The sequence below is a fragment of the Parasteatoda tepidariorum genome, chromosome 1 (genome assembly GCF_982258835.1).
Source record: "Parasteatoda tepidariorum strain Cologne lab strain chromosome 1, Ptep-v5.0, whole genome shotgun sequence".
Taxonomy (NCBI): Eukaryota; Metazoa; Arthropoda; class Arachnida; order Araneae; family Theridiidae; genus Parasteatoda; species Parasteatoda tepidariorum.
In genome coordinates, this window is record NC_141755.1 from 128556047 (window position 1) to 128572665 (window position 16619).

The following is a 16619-nucleotide window of genomic DNA, read 5'->3' on the forward strand; positions in this document are numbered from 1 at the left end:
AATGCGATGACGATTTACTGCTCTCTAAATTAACTTTATGGAACTATAAAGATAACAGTTTTTCTAAAAGGGTGACTTTTTTTACACAAAGTGACCCAAAAATCTCATTTTTTGACTTTTTTGAGTTACAACGGTTTAGTTTCAAAGCGACGAAATGATCTAAAACGTTTCTTCGTAAATACTATAATAGACTAAAAATATTTTTCTGGGGTTAATGGTTTGCTTAGTGATTTTCTATTATGGTTTAAAAAATAACAAAACTTATTTCCTTATATACTTGATGACTTTGGAGAAGCTAATGATAATTTTTTTGATAGGATTTACAATGAGTACGCTAGCGGCAAAATTACTTTAGATTAAGCGACGAGTTAACGAAAATGTTTGGAGGGCGGACGTGATCTAAATGCTTCTTACAATGCGTTAAATTTTAAGACAAAATTCAATTTTATATTTGCCCACTTTACAATTTAGGCTGAATTTGCTTTTTACCGAAAATTGTTTGGAGGGATAACGGCTTCCTACAATAAACTATAATTTCAGGCAGACAATGGTGCTGGTGAAATGGCTTATGGTGTTTCAGATAATAACTTAACTATATCTTAATTTGAGCCGTGGTAGTTCAGGGGATAGAGCCTTCAAATGAGGTGAACGGGGTTTGTTTCCCAGCGAAGGCCAGTCGATACGGATTCCGCACCTGGCCCGCACCGACCGCAGTGCTAACATAAAATATCCTCAGTGGTAGACCGATCATGGGTTAGAGTCTCCTTGCCATCAGGCTACCGTGAAAGGTTTTCAAAAAGTCCTTCTGGAAGGCAAATTTCTCCCAATACGTTACACAGGAGTTCCCTTGTCTTCTGGATTAGGTTCAAATTTACAAGGTTATGGAGTTGAACATTAGCAGTCGTAAACCCAAAAAAGTGGATCGGCTGTTCAACGACCGTTATAAAATTATAAAATATTTCTTAATTTGATAACTGTTTTTGGATGGAAGGCTTAACATTTATCTACAAGAAATTAATGTTAAATTGCAAAATTCAAACTATTTTTTTTAACCCAGTTAGGACCTCTTTTTGCTGTAGTTTTTTAAATTTTTGATCGACGGCTTAGTGGAAATTTTGACGAAATAACACAAAATAGTAATTTCTCACAATAAGCTAAGAGTTATGAAGAATTTTGGTTCAAAAATTAGCTTAATCAATCATAAACTGCTTTGGCTAAAAAACACTTTTGGGTAGGTTAAAATAAAACATTCCTGCAACAATAGAACAGTGGCTCATAGATATCAAAGATCTACAATTTCATGACCAATGCAATGATGTTCAGCATTTACTTTACTTTCTGGGCAAGTTGGCAAAAAATAATTTGGAGTTGGTGTGCTTCGAGTAAACATCTAAGCCAATCCATCCCAACATTATCGCAGTGAGACTTTTTTTAAAATCTTTTTGTTTTAAAGAGAAATTTTTTTAAGTTGGTTGGCTAATGAAAGTTTTTGATGCCAAACAGAGGCTTACGATATACTGTTAGGGTCCAACTGAATTGTTAAATTTGAATCTTCTAAAATCGTGAATTTTTACTTAACAAGAAAGTTAACAAGACTGCTTTCGTCATTATTTTCAGTTGGGTTAATGTTTTTTTTAACTATTTATAGGTGGAGTGGGTAACAAAGTTTTGGTTGACAAATGTCTGGTAATTATTTCCCACAATGGGCCAAATTTTGAACTCAAAGTCCGATTTCTTTTTATTTTATATCTTAACCGTCGTTAAACAGCAGTACGAATTTTCAGTTTACGGCAACCAATGTTCAACTCCGTAGCTTTGTAATTTTGAGCACAATCCAGAAGACAAGGGAACTATTGGAAGAAATTCCCTTTCATGGATGACATTTTAATGGAACTAACTCTCATTTGCGTTACGTGGAGGGAAAAACCATGAAGACCTCCCACGGTTAGCCTGGCGACAAAGGGGACTCTAACCCATGATCCGTCTATCACTGAGGATATTTTAAGTCAGCACTGTGGACGGTGCGAGGCGGGTGTGGAATTCAAATTAACCAGCCTTCACCGGGATTCGAACCCAGTTCACCTTATAGAGGGGCGAGTGCTCAATCCCCTGAGCCACCACGGCTCAAGTCCAACTTCTTGTTCAATTCCATAGACAGCAAGTAGCTAAACTTGTTAAATAAACTTGTGAAATAAACATATTTAGCGTTCAGGACGCAAAGATAAATAACACAAATGCCATTAGAAGGTACTAAGTGGGACAGGCAACACCCGTTAGCAGTACTACGTTGAACAATGATTAACAAAGTTAAGAAAGGGAGATTTTTTATTTATTTATTATAAATCATTTTAGTTTATGAATATGTTTCACCTACTGTCACAGTAACACTTTGTGAAATGTTAACAATCTACTCTTTTATTTAAATCTTATCTTTTAATTTTTTAATCCTTTATTTCTTTTTTATTTATAGAATTTATTTCACACGAAATTTCCCTAGTGATTTTCTTAAATTAGGGTTTTGTCTTCTCGATTTAAATGCAAATAATTTTTTTAAATATCCTGTTTGGCAAAACTTCACTTTTCTTATTATAAAGAATATTAACTTTCTGTTCTCTCCTCTTCGCTGGTCATCGCGGTTATTATACTTCCTGTGGGGAGAGATGCCCCTCTACACCCGCCTTTATTTTTTCTTCATTTATTTTTTCAGGGGGGCTTAATCAATTTGATTCGTCTGATTTTCAAACTCTTCGCTCTTTAAATTTAGTAGTCTCTCGCTTTTTTGGATCAATACCAATTAACGAATTTTTTTAAAAGATTTAACACTTTAGGTCCGAATCGAGAGAAATTTTTTTTACATCCTTTTTCTTTGCTTTTAAGTTTAATAAAATCCTCGAATCGTACATTTCTGTTAATTGAATATCTACTTTTTAAAACTTTAATTTTCTTTAACATTAAAGACCTTTTCAAATTTAAGCATTCCTTCTGCATTTATCTTAATGATCATCATTTAAATTTGTCTTTTTCTTGTATCTTATTCCGATGCGCGACGCTTTATGTTAAATTCTCTTGTCCCCCATTTCTAATTCAAGGCTTTTTTTTGTTAAAATTGTGTCAAAAGATACGTTTTACTGGTAAAATTGTGAATTTGTTCTAAATACATGTTGTGCTAAACTAAAAGAATGTGGGAATACACCATTTTATTTGTGTTCATTTTTGCGATGGTTTTTCATTTTTTTTTATTTCTGTATGCGGTGAGTAATTTGGTTGTGGATTGGTTGTTATTTTGAGTAATGTTATTGATTTGAGTACAGGTTTTACTTCACTTTGGAAACATCTCACCTTGTAAAATACTAAGCTTGTGTCTGACTATAGCACGTCATAGTCTTATTTATTTATGATCATGATTAATTTTAGTTTTCACCTTATTTCAAATTTGGTGATACCAATTTATCCAAACCTCACACTTTGTGACCTATTGGGTTATCCAACGACATCATTGTACCACTTTTACTTAATGATCACGTTCATCGTCATCATAAATGGCTCGACAGCCCAAGGCGGGTCTTGGCCTTCTGAAGAAGTTTTTTCCATGCTAAGCTTTTTCCTGCAACCGAATTTCCAGTCCTTAGTTTTTAAGACCAAAAGGTCTTTTTTTAAGCCATCTGTCCATTTCAAATTCGGCCTGCCTTTTTTTCGTGATCCAACAGGTCTGGCATTGAAGTTTCTATTTTTGGTACGATTTTCATCCATTTTGAAATAGTGGCCTGCCCATTTTATTCGTCGCTTAATAAAGTCAGTAATATCAGGCTCATTATATGAGTGATAAGGCTCTAGATTTGTCCTTCTAAGGTACACATCATATTTTTTTTTTTAAATTCCTCCAAAAATACTTCTCAAGTCCTTTCTCTCAAAGGTACCCAACATAACCTCCTTTGTACAAGATATGCTCCAGGTTTCAGAAGCATATGCTAAAATTTACCTTAAAAGAGATTTATATCATAAAACTATCGTTTTTCTACGATTTACATTTTTTAAATTTATTTTCGAATTCCATTAAAACAACTATTGGCATATTGTTATATGATCACGTTCCCCTTAATTTAATTAATCTTGATCCTATTTCCGGCCTTAATTCGTTTGTGTGTTACATACTTATAAAACTCACTATTGCCTATTTTTAACTCAATGACTATATCCAAATGCAAGTACAAATTCCAAGATATAAATATTATTACAGTATCAAAAAAAATATGTAAAAAGGAAATCGGTGTTCAATCTAAGTCAAATGGTCAAACTTGAGTCATTTCTTTTCACTGCAAATTTTATTTCAGTTGATTTTTGAGAATAAAATGAAGTTCATTCAAAGATTTTCCCACTAAAGTAAAAATTAAAATTTGTGGGTTTTTTGACAAAAAATTAGTTTAATTGTTTTTGGCATTATTTTTTAACGGGTAATGCTAACAAAACAATTTCGATGGGTATTAGATTTCCTACAATTTGTTTGATTTGGAACCAATGTCACTATCAACGATAACTTTTTTTAAGGGTAGTGCAATTATTTCCTACAATGGACAAATGCTTGGAAACAAATTAAAACTTGTGGTTTCTAGGTTAATATTAGCATGCGCCAGCCAATTTTTTTTAAAAAATTAATTAGAACTTTTGGGTGTGTTATTGATTTCCCACGATGGGTAAACATTTGAAGAAGGCTAATGTACGTTCAAACTTTTATTTCTTGGTCAAATATTAGCTAAGATATGGTTTTGCATGTCTCTTTTGGTAGGTTACCTGATTTAGCAAAACGTCTACTGAAAAATAACATTTTGAGGTCAAATTCGATATTGTGGTTACTAGCTCAAAAATCAATTAAAACTTGTTTTGGCTATTTTTATGAAGTCCGGTTTGTAGTTCATACAATAGGTCAAACCAATTTTGGCCAAAAACTACATTTGAGCAAGTGATTTAACAATGCGAATATTTTGATTCCAGGAATTCTGGGAACTGCAAAGGGTTACGTTTAAAGAAAAAATTCAAATTTGAAGATTTAAGGACAATGTATTTAGAGTGTATTTTGCCCTGCTATGATGTTTTGGTGGATGGACTAACAAAAATTCAATTCGGACTAGAATTTGCTAACATTTTTCTACAATGGGTTACCGATTGGAGATAAAACTGAGCCTGTTTTTATGTTAAAATGTAGTTATAACCTATCAATCCAAAAACTTTTTGAAAATGGGTTAATCTTATGGTGGTGACTTTCTCCTACGAAGGACTTAACCAGGCATTGTAAATGGCAAAATTCATATTTGTGATTTCTTTTGTCAAAAAAAGAGCCGACACTTGTTTATTAAAGCAATATATAACTTGTAAACTTTCCACTATTTTTTCTGAAATTAGCTGTAACTTGTTTAGGACATTTTGTTCTATAAAAATGGGCAAATAAAAATTTCTGATGGACTAAGGAGGGCTAGCAATTTCCTACATTCATTGCTGTCAGTTAAAACATATTTCATAACTTCGGTTGTGTTCATGAAAATGTATGTTTTTTTTAGTAATTAGTATACGCTTTTCAGTAATTTAATGCGAGGTTTTTAAAATATTAATTCGATTATCTTTAAATAATTTAGATATAAAATTTCATAGATTATATCACTCCAGAAAATGACATAAAAAAAACTGTGTTATACAACATTAAAGAGTATTGAAGCAATAGTTTCATAGAAAATTTGGGTTGCAATTTGCAACACGCAAAAATTTGAATGAAACAAGGGTTAAAATCTTACCAGAACTAGGTCGCTCTACATTATACAATTTACTCACTAACTCCCCTTCCAAAAACTAAGGGTCACAACTTTTCCTGCAAAAATTACAAAGAAAACAGTAAGCAATGTTTAAATAAGCCTTTCAAATCACAAAATTAAATTTAAAAAAATTATATTCAAAACACTTTTAATAAAAAAAAACAAATATATGCATGGTGCAAAAGAAAGAGAAACAAGGAGTAACATAGAAGAGGTGGCTTAAGTTTTTAATGCATTCTTATAACACTTGCTTGATTATTTCATAAAGATGTATATTGAACAATAAAAATGAATTAAAAATTATTATGCAAAAGAATTGGTTTATCTTTCCCTCACAATGCATGCATGTGATTTACCATTAAACAGATATAGACAAGCTGACTTACAGGATTGGGAGGATTTTCCTTTTATGTAAATTTCCAGCTGTCTCTTGTTTATTAAATCAAAAATTCGCTGTAACCGAGGAAAATTTTTAGATAGCTCACGATTTTTTTCGATGGGTTAATGGAGGATTCTCAAAAGGTGCCCCGTCAATGGATCGACGTCTACAGATGTCCGTGAAAAGAAGTACCAACACTTAGAACTTTTAATTTTTTTTTTTTTAATTTTTAAAACCTGTAATTATATTTAGGTAGAATGAGCAAAAAAAACGGACCACCCTGAATAACTTTAGATCGAATAATTTTTACGTTCTAGGACTCGATCTTAATGGCTTTAAATTAAACAAAATATCGTTTTTAAAAAGTTAATAAATATATTTTTCATTAAATCTAAATAAAATTATAAATAATAAAAAAATATTTAGATAATAAAAAAATATTTAGATGGTCATAGGTCAATGAATTATTATTATTTTGTAATTTAACCACGTTTGCGTTTTATGAGGGAGAAATTCTGTCAGAGAACAGAAAAGCGCCATCTATGATTTTGAACACACTTGTCAAATACCTCGTGTTGCGTGATTTCAAGGCTTTTAAAATATTTCCTGTTTAATTGCTGTATACTGAAATTGTTAATTAATTTCACTTTATTGCTTAATATCTATTTATAGAGTTACAAGGCCTCCTAAAATGTTTATATTAAAAGACACTGAAAAGCTAAGACATTTAATTATATATGCAAAAATATCCCACTTTTTACACTAATAGAGAGGTTATGGAATAATTTATTTTGTTGAACTTGTTTTAATTTAGTTTTGAGTGAAGTTAACCTACAAATAGGCAAATGGAAATTATTTCGTTATAGTGTATTATAACCAACAAACCTTGTTTGGTTAAATAATAAATTCATAAGTAATAAGTTAAAATCTTTCATTGGCATGAATAAATAAAATTAAAGTAACAAAATATAGAAACCAAATCTTTTACTGGAAAAGCTATTCATTTAAAATTGTAAAAATTACTAATAGAATTTATATGGAGCTCAAAAATTCTGATTGTGATCATTTTTAAAAATAATTTCTTCTTCAAAAAGTAGACGGGGGGGGGAGGTGAAAATCCTAAGCACTAAGCTAAGCAAAGCACTAAGGATGATGCTTTTAAGCAGGGCGTCTTTTGGGAGATCTTAAGAGAGTTAGAATCTCCAATAAGTTATTAAAAATAAACTGTTGCATGACTGGTGCTTAAAATTAAAAAATTGCAATGCATAAAACAGTTAAGAAAGAAAAATAAGGATGGAACTTTCTACTCGTACTTACAGTTTTTATCTTTCAAAAGCTACAATTCCTCGTATTCAACTTCAAGAAAGGGAGTCAGGCAATGTTTTAATCTGGCATATGAGTCAGGCCTTCACTTCTCTGTGGGATCCTTAAAAGTTGAAATATAATAAATTAGTTTTCTCTGATTACAGGAAAAGTGAACATAAACTAAAGAGAAAATGTGAAGTGAATATTTGAATCTATTAATTCAAAGGGCCAAAAGCGGGATGATACTGAAAATCACATTATTTATCGCATTACTTGTATACAGATGGGTTTATTTGTATACTTTTCCTATAAAGTGTAATGTTTCTTCCTAATGATAGTGTTCTGTAAGAAATCTTGATTCTAAGTTGGTTTGATAAAATTTATAGTCTGAAATAATTTTTATCTTTTAGATTTTACACATTTGTTTTGGTCCCGGCATTTGAATAGTTATAGACGAGGGCTATTCCAAATTTTCCTTTTGTCTCAAGTTCTAGCAGTTCATACAAACTTTCGGTTGGACATATTGAAAACTACAAATTTGAAATTTGTCTACAAACGTTAAATTGTTTGAGAAAAGCACTCAACAAGAATTGCATTAATTCTCCGGCCAATAAAAAGAGTTAATGCCACCAAGATCTCCGCACTTGACAAATAATTATTTCTTTCTATGGGGTTATGTGATAGACAGGGTGCATGTTGTTGTTCATTTACGTCGCATTAGAGCTGTACAATGGGCTATTGGCAACGGTCTGGGAAACATCCCTGAGGATCATCCGTAGACATGCCATAACAATTTTGATCCTCTGAAGAGGGGATGGCACCCCCACTTCGGTTGCCCAACGACCTGCACGCGAAGTCGAGCACTTTACGGTAGAACAGTTTAACGAGGACCAATACCGCACACCCTCGGTCCCTACGCTGACTGCTCCAAGTGGTCACTCACCCGCACACTGACCGTAGCTAGAGATGCTTGACTTCGGTGATCTGCTGGGAACCGTGCCTTAACGATCAGTCAACTGCGGGACACAGGGTGCATGTGCTTCTTATGTCCAAAACAATTGAACTCAAAAAACGCATTTCGAATGTGCTTGCTTCGTCAACTGTACAAATGCTTCAAAATGTGTGGCGTGAAATGGATTACATCTTATATGTTGTCCGTGTAACCAAGGCAAACCAAAATCTGTGGCATGTATACAAAATTTTGAAGTTCCTTCTACATTCTGTTAAAATTTTATCGATAAATTCTTTTTCGTCAAATAGTTACAGCCGTTTGTAATGACTAGATTCATTTAGAACTTCCCTGCTCTTTTAAAAACCCTACAATTGCTGAATCATAATGAACCAGAACTAGTTGTGTATCACAAAATATCGATGACGTCAATGCCATGTCTCTTCACGAAGACCAATACAACATGTCCTGTAAAATGCAAAGAAAGAATAGGATTCCAAATAAAATTACATTTCTAAAGACACATTTAAAGAATCACTGCTAATTTACTCAATGGATATAAGTATTATTTAATTGTTAAAAAAAATATGATTATATGAAGCACTTACACTCCCATACCTCTGATTAACAAAATTGGCCCACTCAGAAAAACAAGTTTTAGTTAATTTATGGCATAAAATAAGAGGTATTAAAATTTCTCTTCGAAGGTTAGCCCGTAGTAGAAAATCGTTTACATAAAAAAATATTTTTGTTAGCTTAACCACCAAAAAAGGTCAAGTCTAACTTTTAAGTTAGAGAGTTTGAAATTTGAATTTAAACTTTAGTCTACCGAATAAATTTTTCAGCACACGTTAGTCCTAATAAATAATGTTAACAAACTGAACAAAATTAGAACTAATTCAAGTTTTACACACTCTTTGATCTTGAAACCAATTAAATTTTCTTCACACACATAACCCATAATAGAACATTTTCTGTGCAAAATTTTCATGAAATCACATTTCTTTTAAAAATCTTATTGAATTGTAAGGTGCCTAAATGCTAACTTTCGAACAAGAAGGCAAAAATTTATATTGCTCTACCAAACGTTAGTCGAGTAAGCATTTTTGCTAGTCGAACACATAAAGAAATTAAGGCTAAAACAATTTATAAATTATATAATAAAACAAAAAAAAACTAATTTCTGATCTAAATGCCATAAGTCTGATATTTCTTTTAAAAGTTCAAGCATTATAAAAGTTAGTACAATGTTAGCCCATCAAAATTTTTGGTATAAAATTATCGATTTCTGGGCCATTATATGAAATCAGTTGCCCAATAAAATTTTTTGTTAAATCATCCATCAACGAAGAGTTGGGTCAAATAAAGCTTTAGCTTACTTTTGATTTAGAAAAATTCGTTTTTACTCCAAATAAGAACGCCGAAATCGAGAGAATTTTTTTGTAGTCCACCCTCCAAAAAAAGTCATGACTGAATCAAGTTTTAGTTAGTTTATGACCTAGAAACTGCAAGTTTGACATTCGTTTTAATATGTTATCTCATAAAAGGAAATTGTAGGCCAAATCGAAATTTTTTTTCTCAAATCCATTTATCGAAAAATATGGCCTTAGTCTTAGTTAAGTATAAACAAGTTTGAATTTTATCATAAAACGTAAGTTCATTTTAGCAAATCGCTAGCCTAGATAAGTTTTGTTTGCAAACATTACCAAAACATTTTTTGGATAAAACAAAAGTTCTTGGTTATTTTTGACCAAGAATTTAAATTTCACTACCCAGGTAGCAAAAGGATATTGTCTAACATTAAAAAGGTGCAATATAATACTGCCGTGCTAGACTCCTGAATCCCATCTTCTAATATTAGAGCTAATATTATATAAGATTAGAAATATTCAATCTAACATTTGAGCGTTTAAAATTCTCATCTATTTCATTAATTTTGGTCCAGCACCACTTTTTGTGAAAGGACATCCCATATTATTAATAAATAAAATTATTTTATTAAAGCAAACAATAAATTAAATATTACTCAAAATGTCATTTTAAGCCAATTCAATTTTATGCCAGAAAATGCAAGAAAATATTAGTCTTATATAACTGGAAAAACTTTTTCAACTTTTTAGTTCACGATTATTTAAGTCGCCATATTATTCTTTTTCGACAGCTAGAATGAATCACTTTATTTTCAAAGACAATTTAGTAAACTTTTTAAATTTTAATGATAGTTACAAAAAAATATTAAAGTAATAGTGTTTTTTTCTTTAGTTAAAAATCAGCTAGAAAAGTAATATAAAGCACTTCAAATCATGATGTGTTAGAGAGGATGGTGTTGTAGAAACATTCAGTATACTTAATAATCTTGACCACTTAATCGTAACATTTAAGAATTAATTTAATGATCATGTATTTAATATCTAATAAAGTTAATAAATATTATGATTGTGTTCATTATTGACAATGAACAGTTTTCGTGTACTAGTTGAATTTTCTGTCAAAACGCATTGTCTAACTATAAACAGGTAGTATTGTAATTAGTTCAGAATATGCTCGTTTACTTGGTTATTCGTATTTGATAAAATTTGTTTGGAGCAATGACGAAGAAGAAAAATAATTTTCAGTAAACAAGTTTGGCATGATAAAATAATTATTAATTAATCTGCTTCTTTTATGTTTAAACCTTTACATTTTAGGATGGTTGTTTGAAATTTTATTTATAAGATAAACCCTATTGTTACTTTATTAAAACTTATTGCTTAAAACATTGTAAAATAATGAGTTAAAGATCTTTATTTTCATTTCTAGAATATAGACTAATTTGCATGTTTGTGATACATCATTATTTATATTAATTTGTAAATGGCAGCAACTTAATATAAGCGACAATATGGTCTAATCAATGTGTGTTTTCGTTGAATGAAAACAGTGCTGAAAAGGAGTTTAAAATTTTTATTCAGGAAGTTTGAAAAAAAAAGTGCGAACATACAACCTCTCGAACATACCTATATGCAACCTCTCTCAAGTAAAAATTTTATTCCTTCTCTTTAAAAAAAAAAACAATATATATATATATATATATATATATATATATATATATATATATATATATATATATATATATATATATATATATATATATATTGTATATATATTGTATGTATATATATATATATTGTATGTATATATATATATATATATATATATATATATATATATATATATATATATATATATATATATATATATATATATTGTATATATATATATATATATATATATATTGTATATATATTGTATATATATATATATATATATATATATATATATATATATATATATATATATATATATATATATATATTGTATATATATTGTATATATATATATATATATTGTATATATATATATATTGTATATATATAGTGATCATATTTAATGCAGCTTTAGCGCTTAATATTTTCTACTATTAACTTTCTTTCATTCTCCTTCTGTTTTCGTTTTTATTTCCTTTTTCTAATTTCCTGTCTTTAGGACGTTACGTGTGTTTAGGATGTTGCTCTTTGAGCCTATTATTATGGAATTAAACAATTATTACAATTTAGCGCCTGGTAAAAAATGTGTTCAATATTTGAATTATTCTTCATGTTGTACCCGGTACGGAGAGCCTAAATCAGAGGGGAACTTCGGATCGACATCCTGCTACTCTGAAAGCAAAAGCGAAAGCAAACGATTTTTTGAATTGCATTCTATTCCCGATACTTTACCTTCCTATAAAGCGTGTGATGATAAAAGATGCAAAACTTGCCCTAATATTGATAAAAAACATACTGTTCTTTCTAACGTTAGCTCCAAATCTTTTTGTAAAATTAAAAATGTTATTTATATGTTAACCTGTGGTCTCTGTAATATGAAATATGTTGGACAAACTAGTAACTCACTTAACATTCGAATTAATCAACACCGTTCTGATATTAACAGTAATAAGACTATCAATAACTTGGAATTGAATCATTTTAGAGTACATAAATTTAACAGTGTCCAAATTAATATCTTAGATATTATAGAGGATTTAGATTTAAGACTACAGAAAGAAAATTACTACATGCTTTTATATAAAACAATTTTGCCTTATGGGCTAAACGATACCTTCCAATATACACAGATTAACTACAATAACTCATCAACTTATTCACTTTTTCATATTAAAGACAAGCGTACTAATCGAGGTAAACGGGGTTCAAGAAGTAATAGAAACTCTCTTAATAGTGACAAATTAAATATAAAATTTCTTTCTAATATGGAAAATGACTTTAATATACTACAATATAGCATTAAACCAAATAAAGATTTTGTCTTCTCCCTTAAGAATTATGAAATATATAAGTTCCACGATCTTATTATTAACTTTTCTTTCATTAATTTACATTTCAAAATTCTTTGTTTCGATCTTATAAAAGCCAAAATGAGCAAAATTTTGCCTAATAAAAAGAAAAGTTTAGATAATTTATATTTCGTTATTAACTTTCAAAATCCTATTTTCGATAAGATCAAATTTCACAACATTTTTGAAAATTTTAAAGCTTTATTTCCAATAAAAGATTTTAACATTATTAAAAGTTTTAAATATAACAAATCTCTTGGTAGAACCATATTTAACTATAATAATATAAGCAAAAATATAGGGAGTATTAATATATCCGATTATGAATGTCACTGTGAGGAGGATAAATATTTTGATTTTGTTGATAAACATCATAAACATATTATTACTGGTAATTTAAATATTATAGAAAACTTGGAACTTAGGAATTTAATGATAAAGGGCACAAAGTTTAGACCCATTTACCGTATATCAATCAATAAGATTCTAAAATACTTTCTTAATGATCTCAATAGTTTTTGTTTAAAGATATCAAATAGATTCTCTTTACCTTTAGGTATGCTAACAGAATGGAAATGGGGAGTTTATTATTACTTTAAAAACTTTATTTTCAATAATAAGGATAATTTAAATAAGTATAACAATTCAACAAATTTTTCTAATATTGTTCAATCAATTAAGCAACTTCAAAAAAATTTTGTAATTACTCCCATTGACAAAGCTAACAATAATTATGCTATATTCTGTAAAAAAATTCTATGCTGAACTTTTAAATACGGAATTAAAAAATAGTAAAAATTTTGAACTTAGTAATTTCAATAATAATATTGTCATTAAAAAAATTTTAGCTTTTTACAAGAGATTAAAAATTAAAATTAGCAATATACAATTTCCTTACTTAATTATCAGTCCTAAATTTCATAAAATTCCAGTAAAATTTAGAACTATCACATGTGGGTCTAATACTTATTTAACTAAACCTGGCACCCTTTTCTCTAACTACTTAAATAAGATTATTAACTATATTACTAAAGAAGGTTTCTCTTGGATTGTCACTAATAATCAACCGATTTTAGATTTCATTAAACATAATAAAATTAATTCTATTGCGACTTTTGATTTCCAGGATCTTTTCAATAGCATTCCCCTTTCTAAACTAAAAGATGTCCTTTTGAATTATTACCATGATTTTAAAAATATCCTTTGTTGCGATTTTGATTATTGGGAAATTCTGATTAATCTTTGTCTTTTCAATAATTATCTTTACAATGGAGGGGATATTTTTCTTCAAATTAATGGAATACCACAGGGATCTAATTATTCATCTCTCTTAGCTAACTTATTTTTGCATTATTATGAAAAAAATTTTACTCTTAGTATTAAATTTGTTTTTAGATATATTGATGACTTAATTATCTTTAATTTCCTAGATTTTACTGTTTTATTGAGTGATATATACCCTGAGGAATTAATCTTACTTCGTAATCATGATGATAACATTAATTTCAATTTTTTGGATTTGGGTATTATGAAAGTTGAAAATATCTGCTTTGTTGATTTATACGATAAAAAGAATGATTTTAATTTTAATATTAATAAACTAGTTACTTGGAATTCTAATGTTTCTAGGAGCATCTATTTAAATACCACTTTTAATGAAATGAACAGAATTAAAAGAATATGTAGCAATATTTATTTATCCAAAAAACAAATCGATAAACTCTTTCAAAATCTGATAAAAAACAATGGATACCCAACTAATGTAATAAAATTTTATATAAAATCATTGAATTAATCGTATATTTTGGTGGATATATTTATTAAACATTTTTTTCTTAATTTTTATGATTTTCCCATGTGCAAATCCATTTCAGGTAAATCCATTGCCAAAATTATTTCTTTGTTAATCTATACAGTTTTTCCATGTGCAAATCCATTTCGGGCAAATCCGTGGATAAAATTGTTTGCTAAAAATTTCTTTATTAATTTATACAATTTTCCATGTGCAAATCCATTTCGGGCAAATCCGTGGCTAAAATTATCTACTAAGGTTTTTTCTTTGTTAATTTTTCCATGTGCAAATCCATTTCGGGCAAATCCGTGTCAAAATTATCTATTGAAAGAATTTTTTCTTTGATAATTTAAATAATTTTTCTATGTGCTAATCCATATCGTGCAAATCCGCGGCTAAAATTATCTGCAAAACAGGCAATTTATGTTTCTATTTTGTACTTTTTCTTAAATAAACATCAATCTTCTAAAACTATTTATGATCAATTTTTAAAATTATCCAGTATAATATTACCATGCGCACATCCATTTCGGGCTCATCCTTGGTAACTAACAAATCAAAACTCAGAATAACAAATCACTTCAACAGTGCAGTAAGAACGACACTTTAAAACCCTCTTGTTACACTCAATTTGCGCTTTTGTTTTCATCTTTTGTTTTCATATTTTGTAATCTGGCAATCTTTCTTCGACAACATTTTTAAATCATTCTTGAAAAATATCCATCCATGTAAGTTGAACTGATTTTGCTGCTCGCTTTATAGTCCCCCCTTTTTAATGTTTTTAATTTTTATTTCATTTTATTATCTGTTTTTACATGTTATTTTTACTTATTTGTACCTTTTGTGATCTTTTTCATTTGTTGTTATTTTATAAATAAAATTTTTGAGTGCTCCTCACACTATTGTATTAATTTATTTAGCTTTGGCTTTATTGATACAATATCAGAAAGCACTCTGTTTTGCGGATATAATCGTGTGGGCTGAAGAAAAGATTATATCCTTTTTTTTTCCGGTTTTTTAATTAACATTTCATGATTTTTTTTATTTTTTTTTTATTATTTTTAATAACTGTTGATTGTTATTTTTTACTTATTTCCCCCCCCCCCTTTTTTTCATATGTCTATTATTTTTCTCTGTTTTATTCTTCGTTATGAAATTATATATATATATATATATATATATATATATATATATATATATATATATATATTGTATATATATATATATATAGTATATATATATATATATATTGTATATATATATATATATATATTGTATATATATATATATATATATTGTATATATATATATATATATATTGTATATATATATATATATATATTGTATATATATATATATATATATTGTATATATATATATATATATATATATATATATATATATATATATATATATATATATATATATATATATATATATATATATATATATATATCTCATTGATAAAATTTTTACTTGAGAGAGGTTATAAATTAAACTCTTTTAGCTAATCACACTTCCCTCTTTTTTTATCATGCAATTTTAGCTTCGTCTGCTGGATTTACAAGCTGATCTACCAGAAAGGAGTAATTTAATTTTGAGATGTGCTGAAGGAATTTGATAGAAACTGGATGTAAAATTTTATATTTAAATTAAATCAATATGTTCGCCTTCATAAGATTAACTCATTGATTTAATTTAAATATAATTCGATTAATAGTTGTTAGAAAAAATAAGTTTAAGTTATTAAAGATATTTTCAAAGTTAGGAAATATGTAATACTAATTGTGGCATCACAAAACTTTATGCTTTTTTCGATATAGATTTAAGAAATTATTAATGCAGAGGTTACCTTAAGTAACAAAATCAGACACAAAGGCGTACTTTATAATTCTTCTGAAACAGAATTTTAAAAAAGTCAGATAATTAAAATTCGATTCCTCAGGATCAATTCGCACCGAGCATCAGATGTAGGTCTTATTAACTCTCGGCCACAAAGGCATTATCATTATGTATGT

At 28.7% G+C, this 16619-nt stretch overlaps 1 protein-coding gene across 3 annotated transcripts in view; it reads right to left on the reverse strand.

Moving 5' to 3' along the window:
* The window catches only part of LOC147816925 (neurabin-2-like), a 59278-nt gene that overhangs the window by 39588 nt on the left and 3071 nt on the right, over window positions 1-16619 (reverse strand). For all 3 annotated transcript variants that reach the window (XM_087152607.1, XM_087152606.1, XM_087152608.1), the window contains exons 2-3: window positions 7498-7606; window positions 5784-5857 (exon numbers count right to left, since the gene is read on the reverse strand). The gene's annotated coding sequence lies outside the window, so the exon portion shown is untranslated. The remainder of the gene's footprint in view (window positions 1-5783; window positions 5858-7497; window positions 7607-16619) is intronic.